Raw genomic sequence first — 20,618 nt, 5'->3', positions numbered from 1 at the left:
GTGATGACGACATACTTTGTAGGTAGGAAATTGAGAATATTTATTAATAACTCATTAAAGAGACTGTTAATTCTGTCCATTGGCATTTTGCTGCTCAACTCCTACATTTGACCCGGATCTTCAAACACGAAAGTCATGTTTGTGTAAACTCCTGCAGTATAGAAGAGGTTTTTAAAAAATTTCCTCACCAACCTGCCTATAAACCCGCTTGAGAATATATTATACCCGATTGGGAATATATTATACCCGCTTGGGAATAAAGTTTCCCAAAAAGTCTCTTGATCAACCACCTTCAAGTCCGTATGTGTAACTATACCTGGCAAAAGCAACCCGACCCGGCTTACCCGAGACCTAAAATGACCTGAACTACATCAAACAAACTTGGTGATCTTAATTACTGGTTTATTTCTTCCAAGTATTATGTCAACATCTGCTTCACGCCACGACCATCGTCGCCACCTCTTCACCTTCTTCATCCCTCTCATTGTAGGTATTACTTTTAAGGGTTGAGATCCACCCTACAATATGGGGCCAAAAAGCCAAAATAAGTGATTTTAACCCTTATAAAAAGAAAACTGACTCTAAATCGGGCATCTTAAAACCATAGATGTTGAGTTATCACACGTCTTTTACAAATGTAAAATTTTGACAAAAAAAGTATTCGGAAATAATAGCAAAATGTGCGGTCAAAAGTTGCGTGTTGTAGACTAAAAAAGTCAAATGGGAGGAACATTAAAAGATGGAGGAAGTATATATAATTTTGCTAATATTACAACAATGTTGTAACTTCTTAGGGGTCATTTGCTTCAACAAGTCGGAATGGAATGAAATGGAGTTTGATAGTATGGTGGTATACTGATATGGGGTTCTAAATCCATACTTGCCTAATCTTGTTTGGTTCACCACACGTTATAGAAGGGGAGAATGGAGTTTGAATCCAAGGGGGAAGGGTGGGTATAGGATTCCAAGGGGTTGGGGTGGAATTAGAATTCATTGGGTATCTAACCCCATTCCAAAATCACACAACCAAACACTTGAATGAAGTCAATCCATTCCATTCCAAAGTAGTTAGCCAAACACCCCCTCAAAATATAATCATTGATATTCAACGGTGGTATTTTTAATCATCTCTTGTACAATTGGTGGCACAATAAAAAAGAACTTGAGTTGAGTTAGATAAAAGAACTTGAGTTGAGTTGTTAGATAGAAGAACTTGAGTTGAGTTCTTAGATTGAAGGTTTTGAGTCATAAAACATTGAGTACTTGAGTTTGAGTTGTTATATAGACGAATTTTATATGACATTTTTTTGTAAAAATTACTTCCCATAGAATACTTTTACGAACTTGAGTTTTTATAAAGGGTAAGTTACATCTTTACAAAAATTACTTACCATAGAATAACTTGAGTTGAGTTCTTAGATAGAAGAACTGGAGTTGAGCTTTGAAACTTGAGTAGTTACATCGAAGACCTTGAGTTGAGTTTTGAAAACTTGAGTTGTGTTTTGAAACTTGAGTTGAGTTATTGCCCCTGCCTACCTTCTTATACTACCATTGAAGGGACTCAGCTATCGCGTCTTTTTACCACGCTTACTAATGCTCAAAGTGATTTATAAGAACTTTAGCCAAAGAACAACGACAACAAATAACACGAATCCTCAAACGCCCTATTGTTCACGTCAATTCCATACCTTACTTGATAGATGTGCAAGTAAGATCTGCTCTTTGAATATCTTTTAAGTACTAAAATAAGTGCAAAATGAGTAAGTACAACCCATAAATACCAGAAATTTTCTCAAAGATAATCTGTTAGTGTTAGCCCATATACAACACAACAAAGTAATGAACCATCTCCAAGTATCACGAACAGTAGCCTGCACATATTGAAATTGATCTTGTAAATTAGTGAGAACAATCAATTTTACATGCTTGGTATGTTTCACCCATGTTTTAACCACTAGACTCCACCCTTGCGGGACTCGGTATGTTTCTTATTAAGCTAAGTTCTTTAAGGATCTCAGTTTTAACAGGAGCTAAGATAGCTAGCTGTAAATTGGGCAAAGCTGAAAAGGTTTATCGGCCTAAGATACCATATAAGCACTCTGTTGAGACAAGCAACAAATTTGTGGTAGGGCTGAAAACTAATCATTAGTCATAGGGAAGAAGTCCGGATCAGAACTGTCATAAGAACGAAAAGTAGAATGGCTTTGGCTTGAAAGCAAGTGACCAATGAATATATTTATGGTTTGTTATGATCATATTTAGAAGACTATAACTGAGCGTAGCTTGGTTTGTTATGATCATATTAGAAGACTATATGATCAAATTCCTTCAATGATTTGTTCATTTCCTTTTATGCCGTTTTATGCTAGATGGAGGAATGGCAAACTGTGGAACCTGTATCTCATTTTCATGAGCTTGAGAATCGCTTGCACATGGAAATATCAGATGCGTTTAAAGATGCTCTTAAAGGTATCTCACCCTGTGCCCAGGAAGTGCTGGATGAAATGTTTCCTAAATTAACCGATTTAATGAAAACGTACTTGAAACGATATGCAGAGAAAAAGGCTGTTCGTTCAAGCAATGGCAAAAAAAAAAAAAAAAAACTCGAGTCGAGTAACAGGACGATTGCCTTGAAAGAAGGTTGTAATATGCTACACATTTGCACCCATTTGTTTTTGGTAAGAATTAATATTGGCTTTTGTATGATTGCGAAATGACCAACTTCGAACAAATTTCGCTGAGACGAAACTCGAAAGGCATCTATGCTAGATGGTTTCTCAAGGATATGCTTCTTAAATTAGACAATGTGGACATTAACTAATCAGCTTGACTCAACTCAAGTTTCAAATAGCTTTTATGTAATCTTAAAGCATTTTCAACAAAAGAAACCGACCAGTAAACATTAAAGCATATGCTTCTTAAATTAAACGATGTGGACATTAACTAATCAGCTTGACTATTACTCAAAAGATTGGGTCGGGTTGTCCTCGAATATTTGTAAAATAGTGGACATCGACTCCAATGCCCTAGCAAGTAGCAACTATGTCCTTTAGGATCATACCATAAGTGCAACCACTAAACTTGAAGAACTTGATATAAGGTCTAATTTAGTCCCTACATTGCAAAAGATTTGGCTCAAGGAAGATAACTTGACTAAATCTTACCATGTTTTAGCAAATATTTTTCAAGGTTTGGACTAAATCAGACCTTATATCAACACTATGGTGCGAATATCTCCGTCCCAAATGATTGGCATCTAACCATGAAATAGTCTGGTCAATGGCATCATCAATATTCTTCTTGTCCACTTCGGACAGCTTGATACCAATCTTCTCGTCCTCACAGTATGTCTCATGAAATATAGGTGTAGTTCTCAAGGAGAAGTGAGTTCATGTAACTTACCTTTCCCAGTGAGTCAAAGTAACTTACCTTACCAAGTGAGGCGTAACTTACCTTTCTCAAGCATGATGTAACTTACCTTTCTCAAGGATGACGTAACTTATCTTTATTAAGGATGAAGTAACTTACCTTTGGGCTTAAACCGTAACTTACCTTTGTGCTTAAATCGTACCCTATCCACGTTTGAAGAAGCACTCAAAATCCTATGGGTCTTACCATTAGAAGGACATCGAAACATGGCTTTAACACTAGAAGAAGTAAAAGACCTTCTTGAAGCATCTCAGAATAAATATGTTTTCGAACTTTTTCCTTAAAATTCAGAGTTGATGCCTCCGCACGAATTTCATTCTTAATCTTAATGCCCTGGTGACTCTACTGGTTGAGCGAGAGCCTATAAACAAAGAAAATACGACAGAAAAGAGCAACCAGAAAGAGATTCTTTAACTAGAAAAAATTCGATTCCGATGTAGGATACCTATCCAGAAGTTTTTGCAACTCGAAAAAAAGGGTAAACCTACCTTTTAAACATGAACGTGACTTACCTTTTACTCTTAGCCGTGTTGCGCGTAACTTACCTTTTAGCCGTGTTGCGCGTAACTTATCTTGTCAAGCGAGTGAAAGTAACTTACCTTTCTCAAGGATGACGAAACTTAACTTTCTCAAGGATGATGTAACTGTTGGGGCTGGTGTCCTCTACAGTTAGTGCAATAACATTTAAATCTCTAAAAGGATCAAAGGGTATACTTTTGTATTATTATCAGTTGGTCCACGTTCATCAATAACGGTTGGCTTGCTAGATAAGTTTGACGTTATTGTCATACAGATGGCGGTAATCAACTGGTTCCTAAAAGTCACACCTATAGGATACGTTTGAGAGATGTGACGGTATGAAAATACAGTCATGTTGATGCCAAAGTTGACTAAGCAGTTAGTCGGAGTCATTGACTAATAATTAGTCAAACGCGATGTTGAGATAATTATTTAATACGGATTAAATAATAATGGCTAAGACGAATTAAGCGGTTAATTCGTAAATTAAATATAAACGATTATATTTAATTGATGTATATTGAATTAATTATACAATATTGTCTTTGTCGGACATGTATTAATACTTCAACTAATCTGTGTTATTAGTTGATGTTTTAATAACCGATAACCGATGACGATTTATAATAAAATCGCGTCATATACATTTAGCATTTTTCGAGCCGGACCACGAGTTAAAATTAAGAGGAAGTGGAAGCCCACTTCCCCATGAGGGCTCACGGTTGGCCGAGCAAACAAAAGAGAGGCTCTCTCTCTTTTGTAACCTAATCATTCATTTGAAACAAAATTAGGGTTTTGAGGAGCATTTTTCTCTGAAAAACCTAGATCTCACATCTAGCAAAACTCACAACAATTCTCTCAATATTGCAAGGCAATTAGAGAATACATTTCTAGCACAAGGGCATAGTCTCAGACGGTCTTGGGTGCAACGATTAGGAGGAAATCTACTTTGATTTCTATTCTTAGGCCGCATCTCAAAGGACCCGAGGTTAATTCTTATGCTTTATCGTTTTCTCTTGTAATTTTGTTTTATGACGATAATCACATGTTAAATTTTGCGTTATAGTCCTAAAATTTATGGGTTTTATACGGATATTACCCTTCAAGTGGTATCAGAGCGAGGCCACGTAATTTTATCATGTTGATTTTCATTAAACAAATTGAATCGATAATTTTTTTTTTGCTTAAAAACCGTGCGGCAGCCATTAACCCTCTCGGCAGAAATTTTTTTTGCACTCGGCTGTTTGCGTTTTTTTTTGTCTTGGAAACCGTGCCTAGTTTACACGGTTGTGGTTGTTGTTGTTTTGTTTCTTGAAAACCGTGACAAACTTTTACCGTCTGATCAGACGATGTTTTGTTTTCAATCGTTATTTGCATATTGTTATTTTAATCGATAATCATAGCAATATGTTAAAGTATCATCAATTGTAAATTTATTTCTATACGGATTAGGTGAAATTGCAATTGGTTTTCAACAAATCGATTTTGTTTTGGTTTGATGTGGCTCTCGGTTATGAGCTGCTGAATTTTTTTTTTTGGTGTTCTTATTCACGTTTCTGCCGTGAAGAATATAAAAAAAATTTTTTTTTTTCTGTTCGGCCGTTCTGTTTTAAGCCGTTTAAAACAATTTTTTTGTTTTGTTCTTTTTGCTGCTCTCGGCATATGCAGCAGAAATAAAAAAAAAAAATTTCGGCCATATTATGTGCATAATACGGATTTTGTGCACTCGCTTGATAGTGAAACGGTTCACTCACGTACCTTTTAGTTATTTTAAAGCGATTTAAAGTAACGGATTGTAATGAATTAAAATTAAGTTGATTAAAGCGGTTTTGTCACATAATTTTAATCATTAAAGGTGGTTTGGATAAATTTAACATAATTACGGAATTATGTCACGAATAAATTTTGTTTTAGTTGATGCATTTTATTTATCGTTATTTTGAATGCCTTGAATGTTTTATTACGTATTTAATTTTTACAAACAGTTGTAACTTAGTGCGGCCTTAGTAGAACGTGTTACCATAATGATGGAACACGGTCTTGGTTGTATTTTGAGATCTCGCATCTCCATTTTGTTTTCCTTTATAATTACAGTTTTTATTTAGAATGTAAATAGGTTTATATTTTGTAAATTTTAATTGTAATTTTGAGAAGACCAAAGATGGAGACCGGATGCTCACTCCCGCTGCATGAAAAAGATGGAACATCAAGACAAGCTTCTCGGGTCCAACGGTGGATTCCAAAGTTGTATTATGTTCTTTTTACTAGGATAGGCCACACTAGGAATTTTTATTTACGTTTTGCATTCTTTTATTTATATTATCGTAACGTTAGATTGCATCATATTCCGCCTAAAACCAAACCACCTAATAATTGCATGAAAACTGACTCATATAGAGGTCACGCGTTAGTTTTCTATGACATTCTTATGTCACACGATCTATTTTAAGCCATCACCTAAGTTAATTCATTCACGTAATGCTAGTTATTCGTTCACTTAAAATGAATTAAAACTAAGTTGATGGGATCTTCCTCGTATAACCAAAAATTGAGAATAGTCTTTATAGGTCAAACTCCAATGAATCCCTTCTTCGTCGGTAGGCATAATATGACCCCTTCTACGTCGGGTAAGTTGGAACTGATTGACTTATTTTATCTCAACACTATGGTCACTCGTACGATCCTGTGATTATGGTGGACTATAGATAGGATTTACGGAAATCTATCGACCAAGAGTTCTTACGGAAGAACTAGCTAAACAGTTGGCTTATCAATTTACGGAAATTGAGTCTTGGGATCACTTGTATTATTCTTGAGGGAGATCAATTATGCAAGTGCAATGAGTCTACACGATTAAAATGAATTTTTAATAGACTTAAATCACCTCGATGAGTTGCTTATTTCGTTTTGTTTTTCCTTTCTTTTTCAGTGTAGATCACGATCACTTAAACTCGCTAATAACATAATGGTGGCGTTTGAACGACCCAATGCCAAGTGCCACATTGGACCGTGAGTCCTGGCTTCGGATCTTCATGAATCGGATGAATCATCAACTCGATCAAGAATGATGGATCAAACTTCGCGACGGGAGGCGGCATTACGGAATCTTTGCCGCAGTGACGACGGAAGCTCAAATATCTGACAGAGCCCATCCCGTCTAACCCAGGCCCCACGGCTGGAGCTAACGAGATCGCCATGTATAACGATTTTGTCATGGAAGCGGGTGCGCTTAAAAACGTGCTCATTTTTGCAATGGAATCCAATTTGCAGAAACGTTTCATAGCCCAAGGCGCGAACAAGATTTTCACCACGCTCACCAAGGAATTCTCGAAAGCACCGAGAATCGTGACCTATGAGCATACCACTCACTTCTTTGATGCGAGACTCCAGAAGGGCCAACCGGTTAGCCCACACATTCTCAGCATGATTGAGAATGTCGAGAAACTGGAGACGCTTGATTGTAAAATCAGCGAGAACATTGTGATTGACCGCATGCTTCATTTACTCCACGATGGTTTTGCGCTCTTTAGAGTGAATTACTATATGAATGATTTGAAGAAGAGTCCCCATGAACTACACTCCCTTCTCGTACAGACCGAGAAGGAAATGAAGTTTAGTGGGAGCCTGAAACAGGATGTTCTCGTTGTGTCAAACAAGGGCAAGGGTAAGGGCAAAGCTCAGGCAGACCTAGCAGTAGGTAAACCAAAGTTCAAGAAGTCAGGGTCAGGTAAGAGTGGGCCTGGTGAGTCGAGCAACTCATCAGGTGCGACAAAGAGCAAGACCGAAAACATGGAATGCCATCATTGCCACAAGACTGGGCATTGGAGGCGTACATGTCCCGTTTACCATGAGGACATAAAAGCAGGTCGCGTTAAACCTGTTGGTATGTCTTCTTCCTTTTCTACTTTTATTCATATGATTGAGATTAACCACGCAAGTTACGGAACTTGGGTACTAGATACTGGTTGTGGTTCTCATCTGTGTAATCATGTGCAGGGGCTCCGAAACATCGAACCCCTCGTAAAGGGTGAGGTGGACCTGCGTGTCGGGAATGGAGCACGGGTGGCTGACGTCTCGAGGGGAACATACATGATCCAGTTTCCCAGCGGATTTGAGTTATTTTTATATAACTGCTATTATGTACCCAGTCTTTCTAAAAACATTATTTCAGTTTCTGCACTTGACAAACTTAGTTTTTCATTTGTAATAGAGAATAATACTTGCATTTTCTCATTACACGATATGATTTATGGCAAGGCAGTCTCCATGAATGGAATTTATGTTTTAGATCAGACCACCGAAATATTGCACGTAACGAATAAGAAGTTAAAGGTTGGTGACAAAGATCAAACGTATCTATGGCACTGCCGTATGGAACACATTAATGAGAAACGCGTAAAACAGCTCATAAAGAATGGAGCTATCTCGGCCTTTAATTTTCAATCATTTGGCACGTGTGAATCATGTCTCATTGGTAAGATGACTCGAATTTCCTTCAAAGGTGTTGGAATGCGCGCTGCTGACCTATTAGGACTCATACATACGGATGTGTGTGGACCTATGTCAATCACCGCACGAGAAGGCTATAGGTATTTCATCACTTTCACGGATTATTTAAGTAGATATGGCTATGTCTACTTAATAAAGCACAAAAGTGAATCCTTTGAGAAATTCAAGGAATACCAGAATCGGGTACGTAACCCACGGGGTAGAAAGATTAAAACACTGCGATCGGACCGTGGTGGCGAGTATCTTTCTCACGAGTTTGATCAACACCTCAAAGACTGTGGGATTGCCTTACGCTTAACTCCACCTGAACACCTCGGTTGAATGGTGTGTCCGAACGGAGAAATCGAACACTACTTGATATGGTTCGATCCATGATGAGTCACACCGTGTTGCCTGACTCACTGTGGGGTTATGCTCTTTTGTCAGCCGCTCTAATACTTAACCGAAATCCGTCTAAAGCTGTTGACAAGACTCCATATGAACTATGGAAGGGAACGGTCCCTAACTTGTCCTTTATACGGGTTTGGGGCTGCGAGGCTTATGTCAAGTGGAGACACGAGGATAAGCTTGGCCCGCGATCGGTCAAGACATACTTTATAGGTTATCCTAAAGGAACACTTGGTCATTACTTTTATTCGCCAACCGAACAACGTGTATTTGTTGCGGCTAGTGCGACATTCTTAGAGAAGGAATTTCTCGAGAATGCAAAGAGTGATAGAACCTTCGAGCTGTCGGAGATTCCAAACCAAATACCGAGCAACCATTGGAGGAACCAATTCCTTCAATCCCTACTGCGTTAATATTCCCGAGGAACCTAGGAGGTCGGGAAGAGTCTCTATTCCTCCCATGATACATTGGTATGGTCGAGGAACATGACATAGATGACATTCTACTCTTAACGAGTAGTGAACCCGCAACCTATAAAGGTGCCATGACCAGTTCTGACTCAAAGCTATGGCTTGAGGCCATGCAATCCGAGATGGACTCCATGTATGAGAACAACGTATGGGATCTTGTTGACTTACCTGGTAAGGTTCGTCCCCTTCAATGCAAATGGCTTTACAAGATAAAGCATTTCGTGGAAGGTCAACAAGATATCTATAAAGCACGACTAGTTGCTAAAGGTTTCACCCAAGTGCCAGGTTTGCACTACGATGAAATTTTTGCACCCGTAGTCATGCTGCGTTCCATTCGGATTATCTTAGCGATTGCCGCTTTTCATGACTATGAAATTTGGCAGATGGATGTGAAAACCGCCTTCTTAAACGGTTATTTGGAGGAAGAGTTGTACATGGTACAACCCGAAGGTTTCATCGATCCTGAACATCCTAAGAAAGTGTGCAAGCTTAAGCGTTCCATCTATGGACTTAAGCAAGCTTCTAGGAGTTGGAATCATCGTTTCGACCAAGTGATAAAAGAAAATGGATTTACTCGATCGGTCGAGGAACCATGTCTCTATATCAAGTCGAGTGGGAGCAAGATTGTCTTCCTAATATTGTATGTCGATGACATACTCCTGCTTGGGAATGACATACCTCTCTTAACTTCGGTAAAAGTATGGTTGAAGAACCATTTCCAGATGAAAGATCTGGGTGAGGCACAAAGAATTTTGGGCATCCGTATCTATCGAGATAGATCACGTCGGATGTTATCTCTCGGTCGAGTCTTACATAGACAAGATCCTAGAGAGATTCAAAGATGACCAACTCCAAAAAGGGTTTCTTCCTATGGCTCCGGGGGTGCATTTGAGTAAGTCTCGTGCACCGAGACACCGGAAGAGAAAGAGCGCATGACACGGATTCCTTATGCCTCGGCTATAGGATCAATCATGTATGCCATGATATGCACACGTCCGGACGCGCATATGCATTGAGTATGACAAGTCGATTCCAACAAAGATCCGGTGAATCACATTGGATGGTCACAAGAACATTCTTAAGTACCTACGGAGGACTAAAGATTGGGCATTGACTTATGGAGGCGAACAAAAGCTATGCGCAACCGGTTCTGTTAGATGCTAGCTTCCAAACGGATCGAGATGACTCGAAATCTCGGTCCGGATTCGTTTTTACTCTTAATGGCGCTGCATCACCGGAAGAGTTCCAAGCAAAGTGTTACAGCAGATTCTACGACGAGTCCGAGTACTATGCCACGTCCGAAGGCGCAAAGGAAGCGATATGGATGCGTCAATTCTTACAAGGACTCTCAGTAGTGCCTAGTTCGAATGACCCGATCACCATCTATTGCGACAATAGAGGTGCCATCTTCCAAGCTAAGGAGCCAAAGTCTAGCAACAAGTCTAGACATGTACAACGGAAAGCTCATCTAATCCGAGATTACGTGGAGCAAAAGGAAGTAGTGATAGAAAAGATTGCTACAGATGATAATATAGCAGATCCTCTCACTAAACCATTACGACAAGATAAGCATGAAGGGCATGTTAATTCCATGGGAATTAAACGTGTTCCTGAGTTGTAGTACTCTTTTATGGATTAGATTCATTCTCTTTTGTACTCTATACGACATCATCGTTTTGATATTTTTATATTTTGTTTTTCATGTGGATTTGTACGACAATTTTGAACACCACAAAGTGAACTGAACAAACATTATATTTTTGGTCCTTAATTGCCCACGTGAGCTGATAACTCAAGGCAATTATTTTGTGACGTTGGTTGATGGTGGGTTCAACGAGCCATAAGTCAAAAGGTTGACTGACCAATCACAGAGGCGATTTATACGGATATCTCGTAGGACACAATTGTGACATCGACGTGGAGTCCTAAATGTTTTATAACATTCGGTGCCGGTCGTGGATAGGACCTCCATGGTGATCCTAAGAGTCGATTCTTTTGACTATCGACTGTCTCTTGAGATTAAGGCAGATTTTGGGTGACTTTGGTTTCTTTCTCACGGTCATCCGTAACAGGGGGCCAAGTAGATTTTTTCTGGGTCATTTCATGTTGTGCTTAGATCGGAAGGAGTCGAGTTGAAGGAAATATTCAGCCTTTATCGTGTACTCGATATTTCTCGGGGCCACTCGAGGAGTCAGAATCGAAATGCATGGTCATGCTCGAATACGAATTCGTTTTATCGGTTGAGTTACTCTCAGTCGGAAACCACTCTTGATACGGATCGATTGTAAAATACGACCTTTGCGGATCCGGATCTGCAAATTGTTTTACATTGAGTGGGAGAAATTTTAAATGAATATGAGAATTGGTTATCGCACATACACTTGTACGGACAAGTGGGAGTTTGTTGGAGCTGTGTCCTCCAGTTAGTGCGGATAACGTTATTACACATACACTTGTACGGACAAGTGGGAGCTTGTTGGGGCTGGTGTCCTCTACAGTTAGTGCAATAACATTTAAATCTCTAAAAGGATCAAAGGGTATACTTTTGTATTATTATCAGTTGGTCCACGTTCATCAATAACGGTTGGCTTGCTAGATAAGTTTGACGTTATTGTCATACAGATGGCGGTGATCAATTGGTCCCTAAAAGTCACACCTATAGGATACGTTTGAGAGATGTGACGGTATGAAAATACAGTCATGTTGATGCCAAAGTTGACTAAGCAGTTAGTCGGAGTCATTGACTAATAATTAGTCAAACACGATGTTGAGATAATTATTTAATACGGATTAAATAATAATGGCTAAGACGAATTAAGCGGTTAATTCGTAAATTAAATATAAACGATTATATTTAATTGATGTATATTGAATTAATTATACAATATTGTCTTTGTCGGACATGTATTAATACTTCAACTAATCCGTGTTATTAGTTGATGTTTTAATAACCGATAACCGATGACGATTTATAATAAAATCGCGTCATATACATTTAGCATTTTTTGAGCCGGACCACGAGTTAAAATTAAGAGGAAGTGGAAGCCCACTTCCCCATGAGGGCTCACGGTTGGCCTAGCAAACAAAAGAGAGGCTCTCTCTCTTTTGTAACCTAATCATTCATTTGAAACAAAATTAGGGTTTTGAGGAGCATTTTTCTCTGAAAAACCTAGATCTCACATCTAGCAAAACTCACAACAGTTCTCTCAATATTGCAAGGCAATTAGAGAATACATTTCTAGCACAAGGGCATAGTCTCAGACGGTCTTGGGTGCAATGATTAGGAGGAAATCTACTTTGATTTCTGTTCTTAGGCCGCATCTCAAAGGAACCGAGGTTAATTCTTATGCTTTATCGTTTTCTCTTGTAATTTTGTTTTATGACGATAATCACATGTTAAATTTTGCGTTATAGTCCTAAAATTTATGGGTTTTATACGGATATTACCCTTCAGTAACTTACCTTTCTTTAACTAACTGATATTGTTAAGGGATGACACCAAAGATTTGCTTTTATGTAGTCTTAAAGCATTTTCAACGTAGTAGTTTCTGTGTCTTTTCCGGAGGTTGGGCTTCGATCCTCCTGAACTCATCTTCATTAAGATCCAGTTTAAAGTTCTAAAATATTGAATAAATGTCATATTTAGAAGAGGTCCCCAATATTTTGTGCTTCTTCAAAGCGTCTTGCTTGTGACGGGTTAATCCGTCACAAGCTGAAGACCTCTCACAAAAAAGGAAAGGGGACAAGGTGGGGCACCCCCCATGTGCTTTCCCACTCACCTCTCATGGGTATTTTGTGAGAGGAAACGATATCTGTCACAAGCTTGTGACGGATATCACCGTCTTCAATGAGATTTTGTGCTTCTTTTTATCTCCTCCCCGGAAACGATTATCATAACTTAGCCGTCGTTACAAACCGATTACATAAGAGAAGGTCGAACTATATTCTATTCTAAAGGGTTCCACGAGTTTATATGGTCCGTCTGCTCATTTGGAGGGTCCCAAAATAGTGGGGTATTACAAAGGTAGACTATAGATAAAAAAAAGTAAAAGATAAATGAGAAAATTGTTGATTACAGCCTTTTATAAACCACTTTTTGCAAATTACAGCTTTATATAATTGTTTTTATAAATTACAGCAAAAATATCACTTCTGATGAGAAATTACAACCAAAAGATTTACTCCGATTGAAAATTGATGCAAATTTGAATTATTTTCACTTAAGTTCATCTTTTTGGACGAAAATGCCCTTATCTTCATCTTTTATGTACATCTCTTATGTTCTCCATTTTTCACTTTTTTCTAAATATCATTTTGTAAAAAACTTATCCAATTTGCCCTTTTTTTTCAAATTCTACCCTATCAATTTAATTGAATCAGGGAAAATATATATGATTTGCAGCGTCGTAGGAATTTGTTTCTACAAATTGAATTTCATTGTCTTCCACTGCGGCGTTAATAATTTTTTTTGTGCCCATATCACTATTTCCTCCGAAGTAAATCCTCACTGAGATATGCCATTGTTAAACAATAGCAAATTAAGATAACCTTTAATACCCAAAGACGACACCATTTTAGGAAATCTATCAGCATCAAACTTAGCCATTAAAAGGGAAGAACCCAAATTATTCAAGAAACTAGCAGCTTGAGCAAATTGAGGCAGTAATTCATCAATGAACTCGCGTTCATATAATTGATGATGATCTTCATCTCGCACGCTTAGTGGTTACATTTGAAGGACCTCTAGCAAAGACCCAGGCTCAATTGCCTTGATAAGTATGCATACCAGTTCAAATAGATTTGGGGATATTTCCAATTAGGGTTGATATGTTAATTAGGGAAAATGTCAATTTGAGGTTTTCTTTATGTTGTATTTTCGACAAACTTGAAGCGGTTTTTGGGTCAAATTTGTGGTTTATTTTCATGAGATTTGGGTTCCTCTTGACTATAAAGAAGAACTCAGGATTTGGATGGGATTGTGAATAAACATCGGGTGGTGATTGTTGAGTTTGATGGTGGTGTTTGTGGGTTGATGGGGAGGAGGTAAAATGATAGAGAAAAGACATGAGCTGGGTAAAGTAAGCTCTCAAATAAGAAAGGGTATATTAGTCGTATTTTGAAAAATTCACCGGAATCCTCAAGTTGGTGCAATTTTAGAAAAAAAATGATAATTTGACTGTAATTTACAAAAAAAATTATATAAGGCTGTAATTTGCAAAAAGTGATTTATAAAAGGGTTTAATCAACAATTTTCTCAAGATAAATTGATCACGAATTTAATAGTAAATAAAAGGATAGAAAAAAATCTCAAAAATAAAAGATGGTAAAATAATAATTTATACAATTATGTAAAAAGGAGTCACTGAAACCCGTTTTTGACCCTAACCTGACCCGTTTAAATCAGTATTTACAAACCTTAAATGACCCTAACCCGACCTAAAACCCGTATTTTACAAACCCAAACCCAAAACCGACCCGTCCCGTATTTTACCCGAACCCGAAATGACCAAACCCGTAACCCGCCCGCCAACCCGTTTGACAGGTCCAATTGTAATCCTTTTTTTTTATTAGGTAAAAAACTAGGTTAATCCTCTAGGGTATGACCAACTTATCTCATCCTTTCGAATGAGGGAGGTAAGTTGAAGCCATCGGGCTATCAAACCACCTCGAAAGAGTTGGACATGAATGTCCAACTGAAGCCATGAAGTTATCAACCTTGTTGGCTTCACGAAAGCAATGTTTAATTATCACTTCATCGAAAAAATAAAGGTCTAATTTCACATCCTTGATAATACTAGAAATTTCCCACGGAATTTGCCAAGTACCTCGAATCGAGTTAATAACACATAAGTTATCACCCTCCACAATTAACTTCGAGAGCTGCTAAAATACATTCTTTTAAAGCAAGTGCTTCCGCAACAAGGATACTATTGGATCCGCACTTTTTTGCTCCCAACAAAACGACTTTACCATTGTGATCCCTGATAGAATATTCTAAAGAGCTTTATTACCTTCTATTCTCGATCTGTCAACATTTAGCTTTAGGAAACCGTTTGTAGGTTTTTCTCACCAAATCTCTTCCTTACTAGAATTGTTTCTAGCTGACTCTTCTACCTCGGGATTGTTGAGATCCTTAAATCTAGTCACATTCCATGTCTTAGTGCTATTATTACATAAAGTAATAAGTTTGCTAACACTTAAATTAACATTATTAAAGATAATATCATTTCTATGGAACCATGCATTCCACCAAATAAAAATAATCTTTATAAAGTCGTCTTTTGGAATTAAATCTTTGAGATAATTAAGTTTCGTTAGAAAACTTTGACTTGTAATAGTATCATAATTTGACAAAAACTCGTTGAAACTAATAATGTTCAGGTCTTGGATGACAGACCCAATCAAGGGACATTCGTAAAAGAAATGATCTTTGTTTTTAATAGGGTTGTTTCACAGAACACAATGAGGTGGGACATCAATATGACTCTTGAGAAGTCTACTTTTCGTTGGAAGGCCGTCAACACAGGCTTTCTAAAGAAAAAATTTCAATTTAGGAGGAATATTCAATTTCCAAATACACTGAAATTCACATTTGTCAAGAGCTTGATCGAACAAACCTTGCGCTAACCAAGTTGCTGTTTTGGTAGAGAAATTTTCATCTACGGACAACCCCCAAATGAGGGTATCTGGAATATCATTATGTGGCACTGGAATGTTAGTAATCTGATTAACAATATCGTTATTCACTAAACTGGATAATTTACAAACATCCCATTGCTTGTCTGAGGTTATGAAATCTTTAACCAAAAGATTAAGATCACGGTTACTATCATCATCAACCATACTGCTTGTAAGTGGGTGTGAAAAAACCCAATTATCAGACCAAAACTTAATGTTGTTACCATTACCTATCTGCCATCTCAGTCCTTTTCTAAATAGAGTCCGAAGACTCATTAGTTTACGCCATTGCCAAGAAGAGGCTGAATTAGGCTTATGATCAAATAGTGAATAATTTTTCAAGTATTTTTTAGATACCACTTTGACCCATATACTTTCCTTATCCATAAGAATTTTCCATAAAAGTTTCATTTGAAGAGCTTTATTAGCTGCTTCAGAAGATTTAATTCCTAAACCACCAACCGACTTTGGTAAACAAACTTTATGCCAACCAACCAAATTAGGAGAACGCTGGGAAGGATTCTTATTCCAAAGAAAGTCTCTATTAATTTTATCTAATCTATTATGGATCAATGAAGGGAGGAGGAAGCTTTGCATCTGAAAAGTTCTCTTCGCGGCTAAATTAGCATTGACAAGAACTAGTCGACCTACTTGAAATAGAGAATTCGCTTTCCATTTCGATAATTGAGTGCAAGAAGATTGAATAATGTTCTCGAAAATATTTTTAGTCACTCTGCTATCAATTATAGGACATACTAAATACTTACCCAAATGAGCTTCCTCGTTCATATGAAGAATGCCTCTAAAGGATTCACGAAGAGAACGCTCAATATTTCGGGTGCATTGAAAAGTGGATTTGTCAAAATTAACAAATTGTCCGAAAATCGTGCAAAATTTATCTAAAATAGACTTAATAGTTCTACAACTCTGGTTAGAGGCTTTAGCGAAAATGATAGTGTCATCCGCAAAAGTGAGAAAGAGAATTTTCTCCACCCCGGATCCAATTGTAATACCAATGTCACTAGAGCTAACATCACTATTTTTTTGTAGAGATCTTGGTAAAATCTCGGCGCACATAATAAATATATATGGCGAAAGTGGGTCTCCTTGTCGAATACCTCGAATGGGTTTAAAAACGTCTCCCGGTGTTCCATTTACTAACACTGAGTAAGAAACAGTGTTTATACATGCCATACTCCATGAAATCCACTTAGCATTAAAACCCATTTGCTTAAAAGTTTCTTCGATAAAATTCCATTCTAGTCTGTCGTATGCTTTCTCCATATCAAGTTTGATTGCAATCCAACCTCCTTTGCCCTTTTTACGTTTAAACGAGTTAAAAATCTCGTGTGCTAAAAGAATATTATCTTGAATGAATCGATTAGGTGTAAAAGCACCTTGAAACGGGTGTATAATCTTATGCAAGACACTTCAAAGACGATTAGCCAAGATTTTTGCAATAATTTTATAAATTGTTGAACAAAGACTAATCGGGTGAAAATGGTTTGCTGTTTGAGGATTTTCAATTTTAGGAATCAATGCTATGAAAGTATGATTCATTTCTTTTAGTAATTTCTCAGAATGGAAAAATGCTAAAACTGCATTGGTGACAGAATTTCCTACAATATCCTAGTATTTTTGAAAAAACTCTGCAGGAAATCCATCGGGACACAGGCATTTATCTCGGCTAAACTAAACACAGTTTGTTTAACCTCTTCCCTACTAATATTACCTGTAAGAAATCTGTTATCTTCATCTGTAATTAAGCCTCTAATAGACTTAAAATCCTCATTCTTGTCAAAATTACAAAGTTGATTTTTTGTAAACCTAAGTTTGAACTCGTCAGAAATTTCTTGTTTAATAAGTTCTTGATCAGTAATACAAGCACCATTCTTATTAATAAACTGCTTAATACCATTTCTACTACGTCTAATCGTGGCATAACTTTGAAAAAACTTGGTATTGTTATCTCCAAAATTTGCTTTGGTTATACGAGATTTTTGTTGCCAATAGACACGTTTATAGTCAAGAAGCGCATCACGCTTTTTCAGCAATCTCAATTGTGCGTTTTCTAAAATGGTATTATGAGAAGAGCCTAGTTGTTTTTGAATATTTTCCAACTTTTTTTCAGCAATTGAAAGTTGTCTAAAAATATTACCAAATGTAGACTGATTCCACTTCTTAGCCTTTTGTTTTAAAAATTTGCATTTTTGAGAAAGGCAAAACATATACGATCCTCGAAACTGATATTGCCAACAACTTTTGACCATTTTACTGAAATCATTTCGGAGAGTCTACATGAGTTCAAAACGAAAAGGAGGGGCTTTCTTATGAATTTGATCCTGAAAATTCACAGAGATAGGACAATGATCGGAGCTAGTAAAAGCATGATGCACAAACTGCATGTTTGGATAACAACTAATCCAACCAGGAGAGGCTAAAGCTCTATCAAGAATTTCAAAGACATTTTCAGGACCAGTTTTCTTTTTTCTCCAAGTAAAAAAATTACCGGAAAAAGGGAGATCTATACAATTTGTATTACTTAAAAACTTAGTTAATCTCACATAACGTGCATTCGTTACCGTTGTACCTCCCTCTTTTTTTACTAGGGCTCTTAATCTCGTTAAGATCTCCTAGTAATAAAAAAGATAAATCAAGATTAAGGACGAAACTCTGCAATTCATTCCAAAATTCCGACTTTTCAGACGGTTGAGCCGGAGCATAAACAAAAATAAGGCAAAAAACAAGATTGTTCGTTAAGTCGCACACTTCACAAGTAATGAATCTTTTCGATTCAAAAATGACATTTATTGAAAAAGTCACGGAAATTTGCCACCGTAAATTTTAGTTAGCTAAAAAACAAAAACTACCGTCCAATATTACATTGTATATATACTCCATCTTACAAACACAAGTTGGAAAAATTCAATCTTCGCGGGGAAAAAAAAATTGAAAATTCAATTGCATCGATTACTGTTTGAGCGGCCACCATTTATATTACCAGAATTCAATTTATAGTCTAGAGTCATAGGTGTTGCTTTTTCTACTACTACGTCAAATCTCATTTTTTGTTATTAAGATGGCACCAATTGCTGCCGCATTTATTCAGTCGGAGGTTAGTTTATTTTCTGGGGAAGAAAGAGAAGTAAAAACAGGTGGTAAAAAAAGAAAAAGGAGTGAGATAAGTGTTACATCCGAGGTAAGATTATAATTTTACTTTGTCTCTTGTTGATGTTGTTTCATGGATTGAATTCAATTTAATTTTAGAAGTTGTCCCTGGAGATGAAGCGATTAAACTCAATAAGGGAGGAAGTTCAATTTAACTTGATTTAATTATATTTAATTTTTCTCACTTTCATTATTTTCTCGTTTAACATGTTCTTATTTTTTAGCAATGTGGGTTATGTTTCTGTTCGTAAAACATGTTGTTCTTAGTTGCTTCTTCTTGTAGTTCTTGGTTGTTTCTGCCAGTAAAACATTATGATAGTCTCGTTTATTTTTTGAGCAATGTGGGTTATGTTTCTGCCCGTAAAACATGTTGTTCTTAGCGTTGCTTCTTCTTGTAGTTCTTGGTTGTTTCTGCCAGTAAAACATTATGATAGTCTCGTTTAATTTTGCTTCTTCATGTAGTTCTTGGTTGCTTAGTAGATTATTACTTGCGTTTTTCGAATTCCATATTGCATCAACTGAGACGCAAATGCAGACTTGGGCTCGTAAATGGGTGTTCTTTCTTTCTATTGTGACTTGCTAAAATAGCCCAAACTTAATGCCTTATTGCTTGCTATGTTACGATACGTGTAACTGTTGGATACAATTATTTTTTACAAAAAATTTCAATTTTTTGGTCTAAAGTGAAGTGTGGGAGTGCTGTGTCGGTATCAGACAAGTAAGTGTAAGTAAGTGTCGTATACGCGACAAGGCAGCCAAGAGAAGTGTCGGAGTAACATAGCCTTATTGATGCCAGAGCGTGAATGTGTGTCAAGTATGTGCAGTTAATAAGATAAGGTTATAGGAACACAACGTTCACTATGTCTGACGTAAACACTATTTCACTATGTCGTACTTAAGAAACCGCTTTTCTTGATTAATGTGTAGAGTAAAATCACATGACATGAGGTTAAGAAACCGGTTTTTAAGCCAAAGCAGATCTCTTTGAGCTGATTTTTGAAACTTGTTATTGACTAAAACCAGTCTTTTAGGTTTTTCGGGGGGAAAACAATCTTGACGATTAAAGAGCAAAATCAAAGTTGTTTCTGCCGTCAACACCCTTAACACGTCTTTGTGGCTTGCCTAAGCCTTAATTCATTTTATTTTAACATGTTCAATTCCAAATCTAAGTCTAGTTTTACAAAATTTGTCTTGTTGAAGTGTTCCAGGATTCTATCTCGAGTGGAGCGTGTTATGCTTCAAAATGAATCCATCAAATCATTGGACCCCACGGACCCACATAGTCATGAAATTATGACAAAGGAGGCAAATTCCACATTTTCTACCCTAAACCCTCTAAAAGTCGATTACATATGAACAACATCTTTTATGAGTTCAACCAGACATCTAAATGGTACCAAGGTGAATTGTTACTTCATAGAAAGAAGTCCAATGTTGCACCCTAATAAGTAACCGGAT

Source organism: Silene latifolia, chromosome 3, assembly GCF_048544455.1.
Source record: "Silene latifolia isolate original U9 population chromosome 3, ASM4854445v1, whole genome shotgun sequence".
NCBI classification, from domain to species: Eukaryota; Viridiplantae; Streptophyta; class Magnoliopsida; order Caryophyllales; family Caryophyllaceae; genus Silene; species Silene latifolia.
Note: the sequence above shows the minus strand (reverse complement) of the source record.